Source organism: Onychomys torridus, chromosome 21 (genome assembly GCF_903995425.1).
Source record: "Onychomys torridus chromosome 21, mOncTor1.1, whole genome shotgun sequence".
Classification (NCBI taxonomy): Eukaryota; Metazoa; Chordata; class Mammalia; order Rodentia; family Cricetidae; genus Onychomys; species Onychomys torridus.
In genome coordinates this window covers 47,915,121-47,931,303 of record NC_050463.1, presented here as the reverse complement: position 1 = coordinate 47,931,303, position 16,183 = coordinate 47,915,121, and the positions used below count along the sequence as shown (strand labels likewise).

At 48.1% G+C, this 16,183-nt stretch overlaps 1 protein-coding gene and 1 non-coding gene across 10 annotated transcripts in view; one reads left to right on the top strand and one right to left on the bottom strand.

Moving 5' to 3' along the window:
* The window catches only part of Asap2 (ArfGAP with SH3 domain, ankyrin repeat and PH domain 2), a 155,922-nt gene that overhangs the window by 5,757 nt on the left and 133,982 nt on the right, over positions 1-16,183 (top strand). The gene's annotated exons all lie outside the window — the stretch shown is intronic.
* Positions 2,297-2,371, bottom strand: Trnaa-agc. The gene has a single exon. It is a non-coding gene; the product is annotated as a tRNA-Ala (tRNA).

Genomic DNA, 16,183 nt, shown 5'->3' with positions numbered 1-16,183 from the left:
GAAACTGCAGAATGCTTCACCAGACAGCATCGGTGTGGTGTGGAACTTGCAGAGAGCCTCAGATCCCATGCTAGAGCTGTGGAATCAGAACCTGCATTCTAACAGCGCTCCCAGGAACTGTGTGCATCAGAATTTGAAAGTACTGTTGAAAGCCACCGCAGGTCCTGGCCCTGTTTCAGAGTTGCCTGGTGGGGGAGGGGGCGTCTTGTGGACTGGAAGAACCTGGCCCCACTCTCCCGAATTCTGATCGCATCTGATTTGGGTGAGGCCTGGAGCCTCCACATTTTTAAAGGGTTCCACCCTAGTTGATAATCACTGATAGATGCGTGATTATGTAATGCGGTGCTGGGTGGTGATAAGTCAAGGTTATCCATACTATGGGGTAGAAAGTGGTTTTGGAAGGGTGGAAACTGAAATCAGGGCAGGCCTCTCTGCAGAGGTGACCTTTGAGCAGGTGTCCGGATTGTAGAGGCTGCCTGCTTGAAAGATCCGGTGAATAGAGGAGCCTGGGAAAAGACCTGGAGATGTATTAGGGCAGATGGGCCTGTGGTCAGAGGCAGAGGAGGAAGAGGGGCCGGCACATAACAGGCTTTGCCTTGGGGAGGGAATTTGCATTTTGCTGTGGTGTTGTGGAGGGTTTGGTTTGGGGCTCAGGCTATCATGGTTAGATTTCCTCTTTAGGATTTATTTTTATTTATTTGTATGTGTGTGTGACCTACACATGCAGTTGCCCTCAAGAGACCAGAACCCATGGAGCTGGAGTTCCAGGCATCTGTGAAGTGCCTGGTTGTAGGTGCTGGGGGTCAAACTCAGGTCTGCTGGAAGAGCAGGAAGCACTCTTGACCACTGAGCCACTTCTTGGGCTGCTGCTTTACATTTGAAGGGAAGGCCAGCTGGGGACAGGAGTTGGCTGCAGGCATTTGAGTGGCACGATGGGATGGCCGGGCAGAAGGCCTAGTGTCCTTTGAACTGGGAGAATCCCTTGGTGGATGATGGATGCTTCCTGTGTGTGGATGGTGTGTGCAGTCAGCACACAGCTCATGCTGCAACACTGGAAGAATGGGCCTTCCCTCAATCCCAAGGTGAAGCTGGCACTGTTCAGCATGGCTTGGTGACAGTGGCCAGGTGTTGGGGCCCGTCTTAACTGTAGACACTGAGCAGGGTCTGGAGGGGGCTGAGGAGGCCTTGCCGCTGCTGTGTCTCTGGGCGAATGTTAGCAGGTAATACTGTTCGTTGGCATGCTTTACCATTTCTGGCTCCCCAGACTCTCCTCTCTCTACTGAAATGAGATGAGCTTATTCAGACATGATTCCCTAATGTGACCCCATGACCGGGGCTTCTCCACCTGTTTTTTGCCTTTGCGGTTTTAGCGTGACTGGGATGCTGTGGCATAAAGGTATCACCAGTTGGAACTGGAATGCTGCGGCTGTGTTTTTAGGGTGGTGATTCTTCTTCCAAAGGAATCTGGCTGAGTTTATTTGTTCATAAATGTATTTAGGTACCTGGCATATAGTGTCCCTACCACATCAATGCCGGGATTGTAAAAGGGGACAGGCCTATGGAGGATTGACCTTCAGGTTGTATGTGAAACTTCATTTCAACGTATTTTTTTTACCCCATGGATCCCTTTGGCAGTGTACTTCTTCAGGCAGACTCCCTGTTCCTCTTGTTCTTTCTATAGTCTTACTGTGTAACCCAGGCTAGCCCTCACGCTCCCTCTCAGCCTCTGAGTGCTGACTGTAGTGTAGGTACCCTGAAGAAAGTGGTTAGCACGCAGAATAGGAACTTAAGATTTCCAGTGAAACTAGTTATACCCAATTCAGTTAGTAAAACATTTGTTTAAAAACAGATATGGCATAGTAGGATGTGACTTTTGTTGCTGTTGTTAATAACGTGAAGATTTATTCTTGGGTCTAATAAGGACCTCCATTGTGGAGTACTGTAAGGGTAAATGATACCGTGTGACATTGCTAATAATTATAACGTGGTATGGTGGTACCTTTCACTGGAGACCCAGGTGACACTTAGGGTAACTGGGTCGCGACGCTTTCATTCACTGTTGAAGACAGGCTAAATTTCAGTTAGATGGCAACGGTGTGTACACATGTACATTTTGTTTGTTTGTTTGTTTTTGCTTTTTGAGTCAGGGTTTCTCTGTGTAGCTTTGCGCCTTTCCTGGATCTCGCTCTGTAGCCCAGGCTGGCCTCGAAGACACAGAGATCTGCCTGCCTCTGCCTCCCAAGTGCTGGGACTAAAGGCGTGCGCCACCACTGCCCGGCATTTTTTTTTTTGTTGTTGTTGGAGCTGAGGATCGAACCCAGGGCCTTGCGCTTGCTAGGCAAGCGCTCTACCACTGAGCTAAGTCCCCAACACGCCAGCATTTTTTTTTCTCATCCAAGTTTATGGACTCTGAATTCAGACTAAGGATTCCGGGCTTGATGGTCAGATGTCTTTGGCTTTGGGTGGTTGATTTCTTTGCGGACTCTAGAAACCAGACTGTGTAACTATTGTCAGTGTGTGGAATCTAGCTGAGAATAGTCACACTCTAAGCCAGTGTTACAGAGTCCCAGGGCAGTCGGGGGTGGGGAGGGGGTATTAACCTGAAGAAACCCCATGCTGCTCCATGGTGAGGCCAGGGGCAGTTTCTTTGGCCCTGTAGTATATGCTTCCGAGTTCAGCAGGCCTACAGTGGCCTAGTAGTTATGACTCTGCAGGCCAGCTCTACTGCGTGTACATTTCTTGTTTGTCTAACATGTTCTATGCTGGCCTCCATGTAGGACAAGCTCCAGTGGGAAATGATGGTAGATTTCCAGGCACCTTCCACCCAGTGGGGTCAGGGAGCCCCGACAGACTGCATTATTGTGGGGAGGTCTTGTGTGAGCTAACTGTTGCCGCAGAGCATGCTGGATGCCGGGGTGGCCTTTCCTGTCTTCCTGGACATTTTGTTGAGTATCAGGCTTGTTTTATTCTAACTTGACTGTTACTGATGCCCTAGAGAAGATTAACTTCCTTACTGACTTCAGCTGGGCCGAGTTGGTATTCAGACCAAGATTTTCTTTTTTTTCCATGTACGTATGAGTTTGTGTGTGTGTGTGTGTGTGTGTGTGTGTGTAGCCTGAGGTTACCTTGACATCAGGAGTTTCCTCTGATCATGTTCTACATTAGCCATTGAGGCAGAATATCACTGATACAGGACACTTGCTCCTAGGATCCCCGGTTTTTTTTATCTTCCAATTCCTGGATTACAGTCTGGCCACCATGTCCATCCAATAGTTATATGGGTTCTGGGATCTGAACCCTGGTCCTCATCTTCCAGTCCTTAGATCAAGCATTTTGACGTCATGGTTTGCTGTTTCCGCAGCCACCTGTTCCGTAGAGCTGGTGCCTAGGAAAACCCTTTGCATGCATGACCTTTTGGGTCAGCTTGGTCTGTCTTGCCGCTGGTTTTGGTGAGTCGGCTCTGTGGCTGTCCTCGGGTGGGAACTTCTGGTAGATCCCAGGGGCTGCTCGGTTCCCTCTCTTCCTCACTGGAGAAACCCTTCCTCTTTCCTGTTCTGCCTAGCCCAGCCCTGCAGGGACGTGTCCGGCCATCGCTCACACTCTGGCAAGAGGCTGCCCTGCCGAGGGTGTTATTAATGATGTCATCTTTCTACTGGATGCTGGCGATGGCTCTGTCGATAACATCAGGTGGTTGATGAAGACAGTGCCTTCAGATGATGAGTCCTTTGTCCTAGAATTTTAACAAGCCAGTAGCAGGCTCCCAGGGCCTCTCTCCCTAGTTTCTCGGAAGAAATCTTGTGGGTTTTCTTTTTTCTTTTTTTTTTTTAACCACCATGACAATAACCAATATCTCTATGGGCTTTAGTTTTATGTTGAGAAATATGTTAATGCTGATTGGTTCTCCGATACCCAGTGGTCAGCCCTGAAAACATACATATAAGTAGCATTGTACAGACTGAGCAGGTTGTGTTTATGTATTTAGGAATATACATATATGTATAAGATAACAATTAATGAAAAAAGAGGCCATGAATTTGAAAGAGCAAGAAGGGAAATATGGGAGGGAGGAAATGCTATAATTATATTATAATCTCAAAGAATGAAAAAAGGCAATTGAAAAGCAAGAAAAATGAAATGTGCTTATTTAAAAATATTCCTTTTTGAGAGAGATCCTATTTCTGTTTTATAGTTCAAGGAACTGAGACTTAGTGGAGTCATGTGACCCTGGGTTCCAGCAGTTGATGGAACAAGAATCCTGACTATGTGAGGATGAGAGCTAGGGACTTGTTGGTCCTTTAACGTCGCCTGGCTGTAGAGTGGGTTTCCTCAGTGCAAATCCTCTGCAGGCCAGTCTCCATTGATGTCAACTCAGAGGAGGTGTGCTCAACACCTCCAGGGTTAGGAGCACTAACCTCCCGGGGAGGGGCTTAGCATTAGAGACCCCCTTTTTTCCCTTCTCTTGTTTATTTTCCAGGCAGAATCCCTTGTATCTCAGGCTGGCCTTGAACTCCATGTAGCCAAAAATGACCTTGGATTTCTGATCCTCCTGCCTCTGCGTCTGAAATTTGAGGGCTGAAATTATAGGCATGTGCCATGATGCCTGGTTTGTATGATGCTGGGGGTCAAACCCTGGTCTTCTTGCAAGCCAGGCAAGCACCCTGACAGCTGAGCTTCCTCCCTAGCCTCTAGAAGAGTTTACTAAGTGGCCTTACTGCCCCAGTGTGAGTTGTTAAAGGATAGACCCGGCCCCTTAGGACTGTGGGTTCCAGAAAACAACCTGGAGTGTGTGTATAAAGGGCCGCATGGTGAACAGACTTGGAGTGTGTCTTCCAGGCCAGCAGATCTGTGTTTGGTGAGTTGACCCCGATGGATGTACAGGTCCAGGCAGACCCTGGTAGAGAGGAGTTGGCACCTTGCTGTCTGTTAGGGGACTTGGGAGAGATGTCTGTCATTCTCCCCTGAAACTCCACATCTGTTAGGAACAAGCTTTTGGGTCTGAACGGGTGATCACAGGCCATGCCTGGGTCAGCGGAGGGCTGGACGAGAGTTCCCTTTACTTTCTGTGAGCTCCTTCTCTCCTACCTTTATCTTTCACTTGGATGTTTATATTTGTACTTTCCGAGAAGTTGGAAGTCCAAATGAGCTTGACCTCCTCCACTCCTCTCTTTAAAGATTTCCTCCCCAAAGACCCAGCTACCTCTGCAGTCACCATGGTGGTTGTCTCCTGATCTGCAGTTCTGCTGGGTTCACTGCTGGCTGAAATTTGGGACAAATGGGGCTGGGTTGCCTGTGGTTTTTTGAAGACATGGACTACACACCTTGGTCTCTTGATTCCACCTTGTTGCGTTAATGATCACAGGGTTTTGATCACAAAATAATGAGGGCTACAGAATGTTTCGTGAATACCGGCTTCCTTTCGAAGATTTATTTATTTACTTGTTTGCTTACTTACTGTGTACATATGTGAGCCCGAGTGAGTAAGTGTGCATGCACCACGTGCTTACAGGAGCCTGAGGAGGCCGGAATAGGCATCAGACCTGGAAACTGGGTGTTACAGGTGGTTATGAGGCCCCCAGATGGGCCCCTGGAACCACATCTGGGCCCTCTGCAAGATTTGCAACTGCTTTTAACCTCTGAGCCATCTGTCTTAGCCCCCTGGCCTTCTTATCTCTAAGTTCTGGATGGAGGAGGCGTGGGGCACTCGTCCTTGGAAGATGTGCTGTCTCACATGGAAGTGGTTTTTACGGTGGCTGGTTGTTTGTGGTGCGAGTTAGGAGAGCTGGGTTCCAGTTCTGACTAGGCCTCTGTTTTCCTGTGACTTTGAACTCTCTGTTCCCCTTTCGGTCGCCCTGGGCATCCACTGATCTGCTTTTGGCCTCTGGATTTTACTCACTATGGACATCTCGTATATGGAATCAAACATTAGGTGGCCTTTTGGGTTGTCTTTTGCATAATGAATGTTTTCAAGGTTCATTCATGTGATAGGAATCTGCACTTTGCCCCTTTTAATAACTGAGTAGTATTTCATTGTGTGTTTCAGCGTGTTTTGTTTGTCCATCAGTTGGCGGATATTTGGATTATATCTGCTCTTTTCTTTTTGCTACTACGAATGATGCACTGGATATTTTTTGCATGTGTAGATATATACTCTCCCTTGTCTTGGGGCTGGATCGCTAAGTCATAGGGCGACTCTGCACTGAAGTTTTTAACTGCTAGACTTTAAAATGGCTACATCACTCTGTATTCCCCCCCAGCCATGTGTAAGTGTTCCAATTTCCCACATCCTTGTCAACGCTAATTATTGTCTGTCTTTTTTGATTATGTCCCTTCTGACAGGTGTGAAGTTGTATCTTACTGTGAATTTATTTGATTTGCATTTCCTTGATGGACGGATGACTAATGCTAATGATGTCGAGCCATGTTTCGCGTGCCTGGGGCTGTTCATATATATTATTTTTGGAGGACTAACTTTTCAGATTCTTTGTCCATTCTTAAAATATTTATTTATTTATTTATTTATTTACTATGTATACAGTGTTCTGCTGGCATATATTCCTGCACACAAGAAGTGAACACCAGATCTCATTACAGATGGTTGTGAGCCACTATGTGGTTGCTGGGAATTGAACTCAAGACCTCTGGAAGAGCAACCAGTGCTCTTAACCTCTGAGCCACCTCTCCAGCTCCCCCTTTTTTTTTTCCCTTTTTTGAGACAGGGTTTCTCTGTGTAGTTTTGTTCCCTGTTCTGGGTCTTGCTCTGTAGCCCAGGCTGGCCTCAGACTCACAGAGATCCACTTGGCCCTGCCTCCTGAGTGCTGGGATTAAAGGTGTGCCACCGCCGCCTTGCTTGTAGTTTTTAAAAATTGTCTTTTTATTATTGAGTTGGTTGTACACACTTCATATATTCTGGACACTAGACAGTAGTCAGATGTACCCTGCAAATGCTCCCATTTTAGATGGTCATTTCACTCACTTCATGGTATCCTTTGAAACAAAACATCAAACAATTGTTATTTAAAAACTAATTATGTGTGTATGTGTGTATGCATGTGCGTGTATGAGTGCAGTGCCGGATCCCCTGGAGCTGGAGTCACAGGCAGCTGCCTGATGTGGGTTTCCGGGAGCCGAACTGGGGTCCTTGGCAAGAGCTGCACACTCTGTGTGCTGGTTAGTTTCTTGTCAACCTCGCACAGCTCAGGGCTGTCTGGGAAGAGGGAACCTCAGCTGAGAAAATGCCTTCATCAGAATGGCCGGTAGGAAAGTCTGTGGGGCTTAGTTTAGTCTTCATTAGTGATTGATGGCGGAGGACCCAGCCCACTGCAGCAGGGCTGTCCCTGGGCTGGTGGTCCTGGGCTCTATAAGAAAGCAGACTGCAGGAAAAGATGAAATAAGCCCTTTCCTCCCAAAGTCACTTTCCATCATGGTGTTTATTGCCGCAATAGAAAGAGCTCATTAGGACACACTCTTCTTCACTTGGTCTCTCCAGCTCCGAAACATCAGTGTTTAAAAGTTAGTTCGCTGAATGCCTTCTCACCTCTATTCCACTGCCCTTTGTATGTACCACACGCCCCGTGGCTGTAGGTGTGGGCTTCTGACTGTTCTTTTCTGAGATTGCTTCAGCTGCTCTAAGCCCAACAGTTCCATAGGATCCCGTTCAACATCTGCAAACAAGCCAGCTTGGAGCCTTGGGGAGTTGTATGGAATCCATAGGTGAGTCTGAAGAGTAGAGACCGTCAATAAGACCTCCTTGCACCTCCTCATCTATGCACTTGGGATGTTTTTCCACTGAAGCCTTTGCTTTGATTTAACCATGTTTTACTATTAACATTTCTTCCTAAGTTTCTTCTTTTGGATGCTGTTGTGAATGGCATTGCCTTCTTAATTTCATTTCTAGATTATCATTAGTGTATAGAAGCACAACTGATGTTTGTATACTAATATAACCTGCACTTGGATGAACTTATTTACTGGCCCGAACTGTGTTGTGTGTTTAGTCTTAGGATTTTCTGTGACAAGATATCATAGATAGAGACAGTTATAAGATGAGTTGACTTCTTTATTTCTTTTTCTTGCCTTATTGCTGGATCAGATACTAATCATTAAAAATATCCATTGGTTTATAAAATAGTAGCTCAATAATTTACTGAACGATTGACTTAGATATATTTTTTAAACTCCTCATTTATTAATTGTGTGTGCACACATACACATGTCATGGTGCACATTCCATGCATATGTGTAGAGGTTATAGGACAACTTTAAGAAGTCTGTTTTTGACCGGCCGAGGCGGTGTAGCTCCGTGACAGGTTCGGCCTCGCATGCGCCTCCCACCCAGCGCCGCCATGATGCCCAAGAGGAAGGTTAACATGGACGGAGCGGCGAGGCCGTGGGCTAAGCCCGCCCCTGCCAAGGTGGATGCGAAGCCGAAGAAGGCCGCGGGAAAGGATAAGTCATCAGACAAAAAAGTGCAAACAAAGGGAAGAGGGGAACAAAGGGCAAACAGGCTGAGGTGGCGGACCAGCAAACCACAGATGTGCCTGCAGAAAACAGAGAGACTGAGAACCAGAGTCCAGCCTCTGAAGTAGAAGAGAAAGAAGCCAAGTCCGACTAAACATCCATCGCGTCTGTCACAGTCCCCGCCTCCCTTCTTGTACAATCCAGAGGAATATTTTTTATGAACTATTTTGTAAATGCCAGTTCTTTAGTAGCTCTAGAAACATTTTTAAAAGGTGGGAGGAAGTCCCACCTCATCCCATTTTTTAAGTGTAAATGATTTTTTTAAGAGGTTAAATCACTTGCTGGTTGTTTATTTTTTGGTACAACCAGAAACTAGCAGGATGCTGAATCAGGAGAGGCTGTGACTGTCTCGGGGGTCACCATAACATTCCGTAGAGGGGGCTAGTTTTATATCCTACAACACAAAGCATACTACATGGTAATTTGGAGGCTTGGTCGTGCATTTGTGTCTGGAATATTTTCAGTTATTTCTGGTCTCGTGTTTCTAGTAGAACTGTATCCTAAAAAAACCATTCCTTGGTCTTTGCCCTGTCAGAACTGTCTCTGGTCATGGCAGTCCATTTTCCTAACAATTGTGACAATGTGCTGTGAAAGATTGAAATTTTGAATATGTACTGTATGTGGCATAAAATTGTGAGTCAGTGAGCTTTTGATTGTTATGTGAGGTCTTAGGGAAAACTTGCCAAGCTTAGGATGGAACATCACTGGAATAAGTTCAAGGAGAAACAACACATGGCTCTTTTGGGTACGTGAACACAATGTATGACTCTTAGAGTTTGGGTCCATGTTTTAAGAATTGAAATGTCTGTGCACTCAACCAATAAAGTCTCAGTTGTGAAAGAGTAAAAAAAAGAAGTCTGTTTTTGTGCTAGAGGTGGTGGCGCACACCTTTAATCCCAGCACTGGGGAGGCAGAGGCAGGTGGCTCTCTGAGTTCGAGGCCAGCCTGGTCTACAGAGTGAGATCCAGGGCAGCCAGAGCTACATGGAGAAAACCTTTTTTTTTCCTACAACATCTCTGTTCCTACCTTTAATGATGTGGGCCCTGGGGACTGAATGGAGGTTCTCGGGCTTGGCCGCAGGTCCCTTTACTGACTGAGCCATCTCTCCGGCCCTAACTTGGATATTAAAATAACTGTTTTCATGTGTGGCTAAAATTGTTCCTGTTTAATTGGATTCGCCTTCCTTCTCATTTGGGCTTTCTGTGGACTGGGGAGACTCACTAGCCTGGACGTTGGTTGCAAAGGGAGATAGTAGCTCTCCAACTACACGGTATCCCCCGTTGCTCATGAATCTGCCCTGCAGAGGCCTCCTTCCAGAAGCATCTCCTCGACTTTTTCTCTGGGGCAGCTGCTCTTCCTCCCCGAAGGTCAAGGTCTTCGCCTCACCATACGCTGGCCTGTTTGTTTCTTTTTGGAAATGAAGGATGCTGTTGACTACCACAGCCGTAGGGTGGTCAGAACCTGTAGCTTTGTGTGCCTCAGCCGAAGCTTGCCAGGGCACCAAGCCTGCCATTTGGAAGATCTCAAAGGTTCTGCTGGATTTGTTTGCTAGGGGGAGAGTGCGCTCCCAGGAAAGCCCTGGAAGCCAGCTCCAACCCCCACCCCCACTTCTCTCTCTCTGTCTGTGCACTGATTTCCCCTTTCCCTTGGGGACCAGGATGCTTAGACCGCAGTGTCTGAAGCCTGGGTTTGTCTACCCTTCTCTTCCTCCCTGTGTATTTCCAGACCCCCTGGGCCCATGTTTTCTACTTCAGAGAAGCTGGTCCTACCGTATGTGACTCTGGGATGAGGTTGTAGCTTGGGATTTCAGGCAGCAGACCCCTGCGTCTCTCTCTCCATTCACTAAGCAGTGACAGCGAACACTGGCTTCTGTTCCCACTGCTCCGCCTCCTCACGGCCTTCCATCTTTTCAAATGATTTATTAGCTTTGGTAACCACGTTGGAGCTTAATTTTCAGAGTGCACAATTTCTTTACGGTCAAAGCAAAGTAGGGGAGGCTTGATTGATCCTAGGACAAGATGGCTTTAGTTGTCGCTAATGTGAAATCCCTGAGGGGCCCCTGTTTCATTTGCTCTTGTAATTTATGAACCATCTTGGATCCTTCATGCATCTAGGTACGAGACAGTAAGGCCCCGGCCTGTCTCATCCTGAGCTTCATTTCTGCCTCAGATACAGCACGGACTGCTGTGCTCGGTGTGTAGCTGACACACGGCCTCGATTTTGAACTGAATTATGGAGTAGCAGTGGCAGCAGATGAATGGGTGTTTCAGACATTTTGCTGACTGTTTTTCCAAAGGAAAATGTACTAGGAGCTGAAGTCAGCTGTCAGCCACAGGGTGTGCATGCATGAGCGCTTGGGGGTGAGCAAGAAAGACACAGTGACGGGGAGCGGCAGAGCCCCCGTGTTCCGCAGCCGAGGCCACTGGGAAGGAGATCTGAGGATTAGACCAGAACGGGAGCGTAAGACCGACCAGGGTCCCACTAAGCCATAGCTGCATCTCCTGATGTGTGGATTGTCATGTAGATGAGTTGAAATCAGAGACTATAGATAGCTTGCCTTTTGTGGATGAAGCCCTGGTGTTGGTCCCTAAAACCCCAAGGCTCCCCCAAACTAAAACAGCAACAGAAACTGAGCCCAAATCAGGGAAACTCTGCCTCGGTAGGCTGAGAACCGTGTCATCCGTCAAGGAAAGTAGCCATGAAAATAGATGATAAATTTTGCTGTGTCGTTTATGAGCTCATGTTCACTGAGAAAATTAATTTATGTGAACGGCTCCTTCCTGCGGTGTTGACTCCCAGGAGGCTGGCAGGGTTTCTTTGAGGGTTGCGTCTGGTCAGTGGCAGAAAAATACAGACATGGGTCTCTGTGATATATAGACAGGACCGTGAGTGTCTGTGTCAGGTGTGACCAGAGAGAAACTGGTCCATGAGGGAGTGTGCCAGTGTGTATGTACTTCCAGCCCCGTCCTCATGCCCCAGGGGGAAGTCTGTGTTTCATCTTTGAATCCATACAGCCCAACCTGGTGTCCAGCCTGAGGCTCAGAGGACGTGTAATGAGTGTCCACATCCAGTCGGTCCCCTTTAAAAGACTCATAGTTGTCATAATCAAGGTTGTCATGGCACATTTTTTGAAACAATTAGAGATCCAGGGAAGTATTTCAAGAATTATTGAAGTCTCTGCTCTGTATAGTATTTCAATTAATACCTAATTTCTTCATGGACAGATATCGATTATCTTCCCTGTAACTCTTCCTTAATCCGACCATCTATCAACCATTTTCTTCTCTTCATTCTTTCGTGTTGGTTTTCCAGTTAGGGTTTCTCTGTGTAGTCCTGGCTGTCCTGTCCTGGAACTCTCTCTCTCTCTCACTCTTTCTCTCTCTCTCTCTCTCTCTCTCTCTCTCTCTCTTTCTCTCTCTCTGTAGACCATGCTGGCCTCAAACCCAGAGATCCTTCTGCCTCTGCCTCTGTAGTGCTGGGATTAAAGGTGTGCACCACCACCGCCTGGCTCTTCTCTGAATTCTTAAGGTGGGTTTCTCTATGATGTAGTTGGGTAGCTTTTTTTGGTCATCTACTTGTCTGTCTGTCTGTTATCCACACATAGTTCCATCATGAAGATTGACCTAAAATGTCTATACTCAGAATCACAAACTACTATGAGATGTGCGTAAAATCCATATAGTTCCAAGTGCCCCTCTGGGCTGGGGACGGGGTCCTGGCTTCTCTCCCTTATAGCCTGGGAACCTCAGAGGAGGAGATGTGGACTTTCAACTTGAGTTCAGATCTCATGCAAGTTGGGTCTGGGACACTCCGATTTAGCAAACTGCATCCTGCAGCTTGTTTTTCATATGTACTTGTGGTCCCTGTGACTCACAGACCCCTGTTTAGATATTTGCCTATGGCAGTGGCCAGGTTCGTAACCACCCGTGGAAGCAGCCATTTCTACCCTTGGAAATCGATGCTCAGTGAAAGCAAGTGCTTTTTCCCTCTGCCTCTTTATTTCCAATTTTACCTCTTATGATAACTAAGCCTGATGGCACATGGGTCAGAGCTGGGTTGTGGAGGGGTGAGCTTGACCCTTGGAAATGGATTCAGGAGTCTGTGGGACTGAAGGAAGGCGGGTCTAGCATGTTGGCTGAGGGTGGAGAGGTGGAGAAAGGCCAGAGGCAGGGAGTCTTGTAGGAGGCCTTAGCCACTGTAAGTGGTGAGGGGCCTCTGTGTCAAAGCCTTGGGAGTGTTGGGGAAGGGAATATGTGTGGGAGCGAATACTCACTGCCAGGCCTGCCACGTAGTTCCGGTGTTGTGGGCTTGTGGTTGGTTTGCTCAGGCCTTCATTCTTTCCTTCATCGAAGCTTCGTACAGGCCGTAGATGCCCAGAGCTCCTGCCTTCCAGGGCCTTCGAGGAAGGAGGAGGGAGAAGCAGTGTGGTCTATCAGAGAGAGGAGGAAGAAGAGACACACTTCAGGGGGTAAGGGCCTTGAAGCAAGACGTGCTTTGCTCCCGTACACCCTAACGTGTCTTTCTGACCCCGTTGCACGTTAGAGGGGCTGAGAAAGCTTGAGTAGGTTTAGATAGCTTGGCTGTATATGTAGACATGAAGATTGTATGCTAGGAGTGTGTGTTCGTAATCATATTAAAATACCATCTTGTCCCTGCACTTAAGGGACCTGTTTAAAAATCATTTGTAAACACCTAGTTTATTTATATGGCCCCTGTTGTAGAGCTGTGCACACTGTAGGGAGAAGGGTTTCCCGTGAGGCCAGAGCAGGGCCTGTCTGCCGGTTTTGAGCTCTTCTTACCCAGATTACCGTGTGCCTGTTTCTTGATCCGAGACTCTCGGGCCATGACTTCGAATGCACCTTCCATCTGGGAAATCTGTGTTTTGGCAGGTTCAGCCCCCTGCCTCTGTCGCAGGGCTCTGTAGAGAAGAGGGGAGAGTGGAGTCAGTGGGCTGGATGCTGGCCCCTGCCCAAAGCTCATCCCTTTCTTCCCGTCTGGGCACAGGGCTGTTGATGAGTAGGAGACTCGGGGAGCTGGTCATCGGGTGCCTGGGAAAAATAACCCATCCAGGGAAGGTGCCAGCGGGCCATATGGTTGGCTCAGATCATGCTCAGCATCACTGGTGTGTGTGGGCTCTCCCAGCTCTCCAAAGGGAGAAGCAGTACTTGGATGCTGTGGAGGGGCGGCAGAGGCACCTTGAGCCAGCCCCTCCTTCCTGCTATGTGTGGGCATGCCTCGAGGAGCTGAGACATGGTCATCTGAGCAAGGAGAGGTGGGGCGAGGTGTTGGTCAGCCAGCAGAATGGAGAAGTGGGATTCCAACCACTCCCTCCAGTGGGTGTGCGTCCTCTCCTCTGCCTCCCATCATCCCCAGCATTGTTTGCACTTGCCCTCACACCCAGACCCTACACTTTTAGGGTGCATGACCCCCGTTGCACCTGTCAGTCCCCAGCTGTAAGGACAGGCGTTTTGTGAGGAATGCCACCGTGTCCTGCAACACTGCCCATGTGAGCACCGTCAGCCCTCCCCGGGTATCCCTGAGTGGTGTCCTCCTCCAGAACGCCCCCCCACCCAGCACTCACGCCTCGGCCTTGCTTCCTGTGTGTGTTCTCAGTTCCTGAAACCAGCTGCAGGTTCCTGACAGTGGGAGAGCCCAGTTTTCTCCTCCTTTTAAAACCAGCTTTTGCTTTTGCTTAGACTCATCATTTTCAAAACACTGTTTGGATAGAATAAACCTTTTGCAAGTGTCGAAGCCAAGTCCATGCCCCCTTGATGGTGTTAAAGGCTTCATAAAGTAAGGTGCTGAGTCAGGGTTTTCCCAGAGTCTGGAACCAGACCTTACAGTGGGCTTGTCCGGTGAGTGACCATATTGTTTTCCAGAACCAGCTGAGTGTCTGGAAACACACACACGCACACGCACGCACGCACACATGCACGCACTTACACACCTGTAATTACAAAGCCCTCTGGGAGGCTGATTCAGGAGGCTGATGCAGGAGGATTGTCATAAGTTCCAGATCAGCCTGTTCTACAGAGTAAACCCTGTCTCAAAACAAACAAACAAACAAACAAACAAACAAAAAAACAAACAGAAACAAAACAAAAATCCAGAAAGCATAAAACATCAATAACAAAAATCCCCTGAAGTATTACTAACAAGTCAGTGTGTGGGCGCCCAGATTCTCCAAGTGTGCGTTGAGAAAGGATTTCATGTGCAGTGTGTGCATTGATTGTTATGTGTGTTACTGTCTTAGAAATGCCTGGAGAGAAGGTACAATGGAGAGGAATACTCATGTTACGTCAGGAGAGTTAATGCTGGTTACTATTAATACTGGGTGTATTAGCTGTTCTGGGAAGAGGTGTGGCTTATTCATAATATCCAGCTAATTGCTGCAGGCTGGGGAGAGCAGCCCAGATGGTGTTATGAGCGGAGGGTAATTACAACTTAAAGGCAATGGGGTGAATCTGCTAATGTGAGGCCTTAGGAACGCCGACGCCTTCGTGTAAGAGACAGTGCATGGCGTGTGTTTGATAAGGGGGCATGCTTCGTCTTATAACCTCAAGGAGGGCCTAACCTCGGGTTGTTTGTCGTGGGAACAGAGCGTCTCGAGAGACCCTCATCGTCCCTTAACAATATGCTCCTGTCATCTGTCTATCGGGTATTCATTCTCATTGCAATGCGTATTTCTGTCTTTGCTTCCTGCCCACTCACTCAGTGTTATTCTTGAGAGGGGGGGTTGGGATGAGAGCTAAGTGGAACCCAGTCTTCAAGGCTATCGCCATGCTCCACCCCGCTCCATCTGTTTGCTGTGCTTTTCGTGCTTGGCCCCTGCCCTCTCTGAGGAGGGGGATTGGTGGTTGACGAGGGAGTGAGTTTATTTGGGCTTGGTAGCAGGAGTATTTGCGTTGTGCTGGACAGGGTGACAGCACCCTACCTGTGCGTTGGTAGATGGTGGACAGAGTGGTCTCTTCCCACCTGACTGTCACAGAGGTGAGAACCAGTGCTGTTCTTGGAACACTGAACTTTTCAGACTCAGGCAATAGTTGCCCTGGGCTACTCAAATGCAAATTCTTTCTGTTGGTACCGAACATATGCAAATTTATACCGCTTAGTTGACAATGACATTATGCAACATAACTGAAATTTCAGCTTTTCCCCCCTCGATGTTCAGGTGTGTTAGGGGTCCTATTTCCTGTGGGCAGCTCAGAGACTGCCGTCAGAGAGAGCCGCGCTTGACTTTCTTCAGAAGCCTCTGATGGTCTTCCCAGGACCTAGGAGCCGCCCCCCCCCCCCCAGAAGAGGAGGTGTGGGCTGCTGAGAGGGGAAGTCAGCGCTATGGGAGGAAAGTGATGGGCCCCGCCTCCTCGTTTCACATTCAGACACAGAACCCAGCAGATTTGGAGACAGGATGGATTGTGGGCGAGGCAGCATGTGCTGGAGGGTCCCATGCTGTCTTTGCGGCTTCTAGGATGTACTATGACTTGCTCTGGAAGACTGGCCACTGGGTCAAGACGGTACTCAGTGGCCTCCGTAGGGCAAGCGTGGGCCCACCTCTGCTGCTCATGCTCCCCGGGCATCTATTGTCTGAGCGCTGTATATCTAACCCCTCACTAAGGAGGAGTAAAGAGCAGACAGGAGATGTGCTCCCAGCCAGTGGTGCCAGTGT